Source organism: Capricornis sumatraensis, chromosome 15, assembly GCF_032405125.1.
Source record: "Capricornis sumatraensis isolate serow.1 chromosome 15, serow.2, whole genome shotgun sequence".
NCBI classification, from domain to species: domain Eukaryota; kingdom Metazoa; phylum Chordata; class Mammalia; order Artiodactyla; family Bovidae; genus Capricornis; species Capricornis sumatraensis.
In genome coordinates, this window is record NC_091083.1 from 66,368,990 (window position 1) to 66,376,530 (window position 7,541).

The window sequence follows — 7,541 nt, forward strand, 5'->3', positions numbered from 1 at the left end:
CCTGGACTGCCAGAGAGTTCCCTCAAGGCCATGATTTTCCTTAACTCCTCACCTCCTGTTGGGCAGCTGGATTGCTTCAGGTTTTCCCTCACGTACTAGTGAACATCTTCCTAAGCATGATTTCCTTCTTTGGGGTAATTTTCCAGTGGGATTTCTGGAACTGGACATTTCTTGGGTCCTTGACTCTGTGTCCAGACTGCCTCCCCTGAAAGCCCTCCAGCTTGCTGTGCCTCCAACAGGACCCACGTAGTACTTCGTGTGGCTCTGAGGTGGCCTGGCCAGCTGAGCCGTGACGGTTGCTACAGGCACACCTGTACATGTGAGGTCTTGGGCTGTCCGGTTTCCTGGCCAGAGACCATTTCCCATGGGCCCGACTGGCCCCAGCCTCACTCCTGTCACCTAGATACCCATTTCTGGAAAGTAAGTAGCCCTAGAACCACTGAGCAGCCTTGCCCTGGAGGCTTGTTGGCATCATCAGCTTCACGGGCCCCAAAACGCAAAGGGAGAAGTTGGTTACTAGGTCTCAGTGTTGGGAAAAGGATCGCCATGGCCCTAGAAGGCAAGATGGGGGCTTAACCATATGATCTTCCGTGCAGATGGTGCCAGCTGCCAGTCTTTCTCAGCAGCTGCCCAGCACTGCCCTCCACCACCCAGCGGATCTCAAGCCTGTTACTGTAAGTTAAAACTGCACTAGTAATTGAGTACAGTAGAGGAAAACTCCTTGAGGGGAAAAGAAATTCCAAGAAGTCAAAAGTTTAAGGGACTGTACAAAATGAAGCAACGACCAGGACCTCTCCGTGAAGCCAGGGCAGTGGCTTTGGCCTCAGTGAGAAGGCAAGCAGGGGAAACTGACCAGAGCCTCTAATGTCTGCTCTCTCCTGGGGCTAAGATCAGATTCTCCTTACTCCAGAGGTTGAAGAATACCTGGACTGAGGAATTAAGATGATTCCAGGTTTGTATTTCCTGGGATCTAGCAGAAGCAAAAATGCAAATCCTCTAGAGAAAAATATTAAAACAGCAATCATATTATTACATATCAACCAAGTGTAAGTTGTCCATGAACTAAAGTTTGTATCCAAGCAAATGAACCGTTATGAGCAACAGCAGCACGACCAATAAACTGATGTAGCGCTCACCCCAGGTGGTGCTCGTGGTAAAGAAACCACCTGCCAATGTAGGAGATGGAGACGTGGGTTTCATCCCTGGATCGGGAAGACCCCCTGGAGGAGGGCATGGCAACCCACTCCAGTATTCCTGCCTGGAGAATACCATGGACAGAGGAGCCTGGTGGGCTACAGCCTACGGGGTTGCAAAGAGTCGGACATGACTAAAGTGACTTAGCACACACGCACACAACTTGGTTTGACCCAGAGGTGCCCAGGAAAGGATAGCCACCCCAGCAGTGTCTGGACTCTCCAGACACTGTCCAGGGGCGATGTTCCAGGACATCTGTGCTGAGGTCGTTCATCAAGCTTGTGAGGCCACCTGTTCAGATATAGGGTATCGAAGGTCACTATGCCACTGCTCTTTATTCTGCTGCATCTAAACAGAATAAATTGGAGTGAGTAGCAAAAGAATTGTTGAGATCGTCACGAATCTTGAAGGAATCTGAAAAGGCTGCTTCTGTTATGAATCATGTAAAGCGTTACATTAACGTAAAAAGCCTAAGTGATGCTACAGCAAAAAAGGTTTTCTGCCCTCTCAACCAGTTGGATCAACTTGCTTGCAGTAGAGACTGGCTTGAACAATCCTCCCTGGAGCCATCACTACTGTGATGAGTCTCTCTCCACTGCAGAGAAGGAAGGACCTTGGACAGTTTGCACCGCAGCTCCTTTAGATGAAGCTACTCTTATGGAAGTAAAACCTGTCCTAGGGACTTCCCTAGCAGTCCAGTGTCAAGGAATCTACCTGCCAATGCAAGGGACATGGGTTCCATCCCTGGTTCGGGAAGATTCCTCACGCTTCGGTGGAACTAGGCACGTGGACCACAACTACTGAGCTGCAACCCCTGAAGCCTGCACACCACCCTCTGCAGCAAGAGAAGCTGCCGCAGCAAGGAGCCTGCACACCACTAGAGTAGCCCCTGCTCGCTGCAACAAGAGAAAGCCCACGCACAGCAATGAAGACCCAACATAGCCTAAATTAAAAAAAAAAAAAAAGAAGAAGGAAAGGTCCTGAAGAGCTAAGTAAAGGCCAAGTATTGAAACTGGAAGTTAAGACTGATCCATCAATCATCGGTGGAATGATTGGAGAGAAATATATCTGCAAAAATCAACATTCAGAAGTTGAGCAAAGCACTGCAGATTTTCAAAGTGTCGATTTTTCTGTCAGTGGAAATTCTTTTTTCTTTTTTTAATTCTTAATCTTGGAGAAACAATAAAGTGCTTCCTGAACAGAAAAAAAAATTTTTTTATTTAGACCCCTGGGACTTCAGATATTATCAGATACAGAATATAAAATAACTATGGAACCTGAAGATACTGCTACTGCTAAGTCACTTCAGTCGTGTCCGACTTTGTGCGACCCTATAGATGGCAACCCACCAGGCTCCCCCATCCCTGGGATTCTCCAGGCAGGAACACTGGAGTGGGTTGCCATTTCCTTCTCCAATACATGAAAGTGAAAAGTGAAAGTGAAGTCACTCAGTCGTGTCCAACCCTCAGCCACCCCATGGACTGCAGCCTACCAGGCTTCTCCGCCCATGGGATTTTCCAGGCAAGAGTACTGAGCTTCTCCGAACCTCAAGATAGTGCTGGAAAAAAATAGCAGAAAGTAAGAGACTGACTAGGTAGATTTGAAGATAGGGGAATACAATCACTGAAATAAATACTCTGCACTATTGAACAGCAGATTAGATGAATCAAAATGAGTGATGTACGGGTCCTTGACAGAGAGAGACAAGATGGAAAAAAAGAGTTGTTCCCCTTTTGGAAGGTAGGTTTCAAGGAAAGAGCCCTTCCAAATTTTACCAAGAATGCAGTCAAGAACCCTACTGACTCAGTATAAAGGGAAATAACTGGCCTGAGACGATCCAGTCTCAGAATGAGCAGACATGCGTTAATCTAAACCATCCTGCCCGTCTGTGCTTGTTCCTGATGCTGGAATTTCATGGTAGTGAGTTGGGTGTATCCCCTCCACATCCTCCCTCCCAAGACCGTTAGGGAACCAGCAACAAACCACCCCCACCTTCTCTGGAGCGGCTTCATTGCCTGGTGCCAGGCGCCCCCTTGTGGCTAGAGTCAGATCTGCTGCCTCCCTCCACAAGCCGCCTTCTGTCCAGGAAGCTGATCCCTACACCCTTCCCCTTCCCGTTCGCATCAGCCTTTTCTGAGGCTGCCTATCTGCCCCATGAATTCAGCTGACTTTCTCCGGGCACCGCCTAGAGAGTTCCAGAAATGATCAGGACTCGGCACCTTCACCTTCCAAGGACTGAGCTCTGAAAAACCCACATCAGATCCCCCCTCCACCTCGCGATATGCTTCCATGGATCTTCTTGCCTTCTCCTCTGCTATCCTGCAGCCCCAGGGCTTGACCTTTCTCCCTCGTCAAAGCTGCCACTGTCCTCCAGCCCCAGCCTGGTTTCCGTTACCAGAGAGAGTGGGAGATTTTGCTCAGCTCAGCGATGTCCACATTTGACAGCAAGCAGCTCTCCGTGCCAGGGAGCAGACCCAGCTGTGTGACTCACAGCAGGCACTTGCTTGCTGAGCTGCTGGTTCTTCCCGTGTAAATCGAGGAAGCTAATGGTGCCTTCACCACCAGGCTGTTGTGGGGTGAAATGTGATCAAATGGGAGTCACCCCCAGTTCTCGAAGCTCAAGTCAGTAAAGAATCTGCGATGCAGGAGACCTGGGTTCTATTCCTGGGTTGGAAAGATCCCTTGGAGGAGGAAATGGCAACCCACTCCAGCATTCTTGCCTGGAGAATTCCATGGACAGAGGAGTCCACCAGGCTAGAGTCCGTGGAGTCACAAGTTAGACACAACTTAGCCACTACACCACCACCACCACCACCCAGCACAAGGCCTACCACCCAGGAAGCCCAGGCTGCCATCACAACCTGCTCTCTCTGCCAGTATGTGACATCCTTGAGGATTCACCTTTGTCCCAGTATCCCTCCTGAAGGCTGATGTCTTCCTCAAGTAGTATTCGTTTCAAGGATAACTTTTTTTGGCCACGCCTCGAGGCATGCGAAGAGATCTTAGTTCCTTGACCAGGGATGGAACCTATGGCCCCTGCAGTGGAGGCACAAGTCCTAACCACTGGACAGCCAGGGAATTCCTTCTTGAAGGCCTTTTGTTGTGAGCCATCCGAGTCTGTGTTAAGGGGACTTGGTGTGCATGTTTCTCTCTGAAAGCTGGAGGGGAGTGGAAGCCACCTAGACTGCTGCTGTCTCGCCAGCACCTGGCCTGGCCCCGAGCCAGGCCCCAGGTTTTGATGTGTGCAGGTGAGTCCCCAGCACAGGTGGGAGGAAGGTTGAGGAGGCACGTGCAGGGAGTGGGTGAAAGGTGGGTGTGGCAGCTGGCAGGAGGAGCTGGGATCTCCCAGCTTCACTGCTCTGCCGGCTCTTGACCCAGGTGCTGTCACCAGCCTCGGACATTTCACCATCCCCAAAGCAGGGGCCGAGTGGTGGTTGAAATGAGCTGAAGAGCCAACGAGAGTGGGGCACTGAGGGCCAGGAGTGGAAAAGCAGGTCAGACTTGATGGCTTTGACCTGCTGCTAGAAGGCTAAGGAGGCAGTGGACGGGTAGGGGAGGGGGAGGGAACAAAGGCCTCGAGGGGAGTGGCCGAGGTTGCAGACAGCCCAGCTCAGCTGAAGTGTTGTAGGCTGCACATAATGGGCGTGGGTATTGATTGCTAAGAGCCTTGAATGCCAAGTCGAGATATCAGACTTGATGCTGAAAGCATTGAAAGGTCTTAGCCAGAAGGGTGTGGTCACCATGGCAATGTCTGAAAACGCCGCCCCCCGCTCCACCCCTGTCTGAGGGAAACCCAGCGAAAAGCCTGCCACAGTTATCTCAACCAGAGATGAAGGTGGTCGAGACCCGGGGGGCCTAGAGGGAGGGCAGGATGGAAGTGAATGTGGCATTTTGAGAGTTCAGTAGACACACGAGAAGGCCTGGGGCCCTCCATGCCCCTACAGCCCCAGCTCAGAACTTCATTCTCCCTGTAGCTGGAATTCCCAGCTCCTGTCCAGCTCCACACCTGCGCACAGCACTCCCATCTGGTGACGCCCAGCTCCCCGTTCCCTGAGAGAGACTGATCATTCGGAGTCCCCCCAACCTGGTCTCCCTGCCCCCCTCCCATCCCTGCTACCCTGGTCTCCCTGCCCCCCTCCTATCCCTTGCACTCCACTTTCTCCTCCTGCTCCCTTTGTCTGGAACATTCTCCCTGCTGTCTACCCCTCACCTCTGTCTGGAGACCCGCACTCATCTTTCACAGCTCTAACCCAACATCACCATTTCCAAGCAGCCTTCTCAGACCCTGCAGGACGCTCCCTACTCCAAACGTTCAGCCAGGGAGGAAGGATGCAACCCATCTTTTTTTTTTTTTTTTTTTAAATAAAAAAGGTGTTAACTTCAGAACTCCATCACAGGGTGAAGCAGGCACCCACTTGAGAGTTGTCAGCCTGAGCTGAAGAATTTCAGCATCCTGGTCCAAAGGCAATGAGAAGATTTTTAGTGTTTAGGGTTTGCTGTTGGTGCTGTTTTCGTGGAGGAAACAAGGAATCAGAACCAGGCAGCCAGCCAAATTACTTCCTCCTAGGCGGGCTTCTCTAACAAGATAGACCCTGACCCTCCTCCAACCACCCAGACCTGAGTGACTCAGGTGCTGGCAGCACTTTCTAGGAACTGCCAGGAGTCCAGGAAGTGTGGTAGCCTGCTGGCCAGGGGCCCACAGAGACCCCTGTGCTGGTTCCTGGCCTGGGCAGCTAGGCCAGTGGGAACAGCTGTCTGTCCCTGCAAGTCTGAACTCCTACAGGGATCCCCAGAGAGAAACCTCCCACCCTAGGGCATCTATCCTGAGCTGGCACCATCTGAACTGTCTTCCTGGCCGTGCCCCAGTGCCCAGCCATGACTGGCACCAGCAGGGCAGCCAGGTGCCTTGGTGAAGTGGCACTCAGCCCACTGGCCAGCCACCCCTAAAGCCTACCGTAGCTTCTGCAAGATGCAGTGCTTTCGAGGCCCAGCCGCCTCCCTGCCTTGGCCTTGACCTCAGCTCACCTCTGGGCTCCCTTCCGTTCAGTGAGGCAAGCTCTCCCCGCTCTCAGAGCCTCAACTTGTACATTTCTTCTGCCTAAAGGCTCCTGACCCCACACCCTCCAGACGAGGTCGAGGCCAGCCTGTGCTCTGGTGCAGCCACGTGCCTCCCTGCTAGAGCCCACGACCTGGGAAGCCCTCTCCCACCCACCTTCATGTCAGTCACCTCCCTCCATGCCCCAAGTCCCTTCCCTCAGGACTGCTCGAAGGAGGTCCACATAGCTGGAGGACTGACTCATCCAGTATTCTCCTGGAACTGCCCTCTGGCGCCGTGAGGCAGCAGGGCTGGAGACAAGTCCAGCCGGGAAGGGCGGGGGAGGTTCTATCTGGGGACAGGTCTTCTCACAGGGGTCAGCCATGCTCTTTGGGCCTTGAGAGGGCTCTGTGGTCTGCCCCCACCTTCATACCACACCTTGCTGGTAAAGGAAGGGGGTGAACTAGGCTTTGTGGAATGAGAAGGTCCTGAGTTGAGGGAACCTGGACTGGCCATGATTAAGTTCCCACTATCCACGGGCACAGGGACCAGAGAGAGAGAATGGAAGCAATGCCAGAGGTGACCACTGCCTTTATTGCCTCTGGGCTGGGGTTCAGAGGTATCTGGGGGCAGCAGGTGACTCTGGGCCCAAATTATTGCTACCTAGCAAGGTCACCCTGGGGCTTCCCATAGTGCCCTGAGAATGGGTGGGAATAAGCATGCAAATAATATGCAAATAACATGCAAACCAATCCAGGATCCTCTGGAGGGCTCTGGTGCTAAAAGCGTCAGGAGCCCGCCGGCCCAGGAAGGGGGTGGGGACCCCCAGGTCCTTTGCCCATACGGCAGACTGATCCAGCCCAGTCTTGGGGATCGAGGTTGGGGGCGGGGTGGAGGATAGTTCCTGAGCATCAGCCCTGGCTCTGCTGCTGGCTGGGAAGAGCAGAAGCCTAGTCCCAAGACAGCAAGAAGAAAGCAGGCACCCACTAGGTAGCCAGACAGCCTCAGGCCACCTCAGAGAGGGAAGGGACCTGCCCTGGTCACACAGCAAGGCAGAGGCAGAGGGGACCAGAATCCAGGCTTCCTGAGGCCAGGGTATCTCAGAGGCCAAAGCTATAAGCAATAAAACACACTGTTAAAGAAAGAGGAAGCAAGCAGCCCAGTCTCTGATCCCTGGGCTGTGAGACTCCACCAGCTGGCTCCAGGAGGCTGAGAGCCGGGCCCCAGGTGCGGAGGTGGCAGCGTTCTGGTCTTGAGCCGAGTGGAGCTGACCAGTCCAGAAGCTCCAGGAGGAGGCAGGCAGGGCTCAGGG

The 7,541-nt window shown here is 53.1% G+C and overlaps 1 pseudogene; it reads left to right on the forward strand.

The window, feature by feature from the left end:
- Positions 1 to 596: 596 nt before the first annotated feature.
- On the forward strand, positions 597 to 3,727 carry LOC138091169 (ATP synthase subunit O, mitochondrial-like; annotated as a pseudogene).
- Positions 3,728 to 7,541: the final 3,814 nt, after the last annotated feature.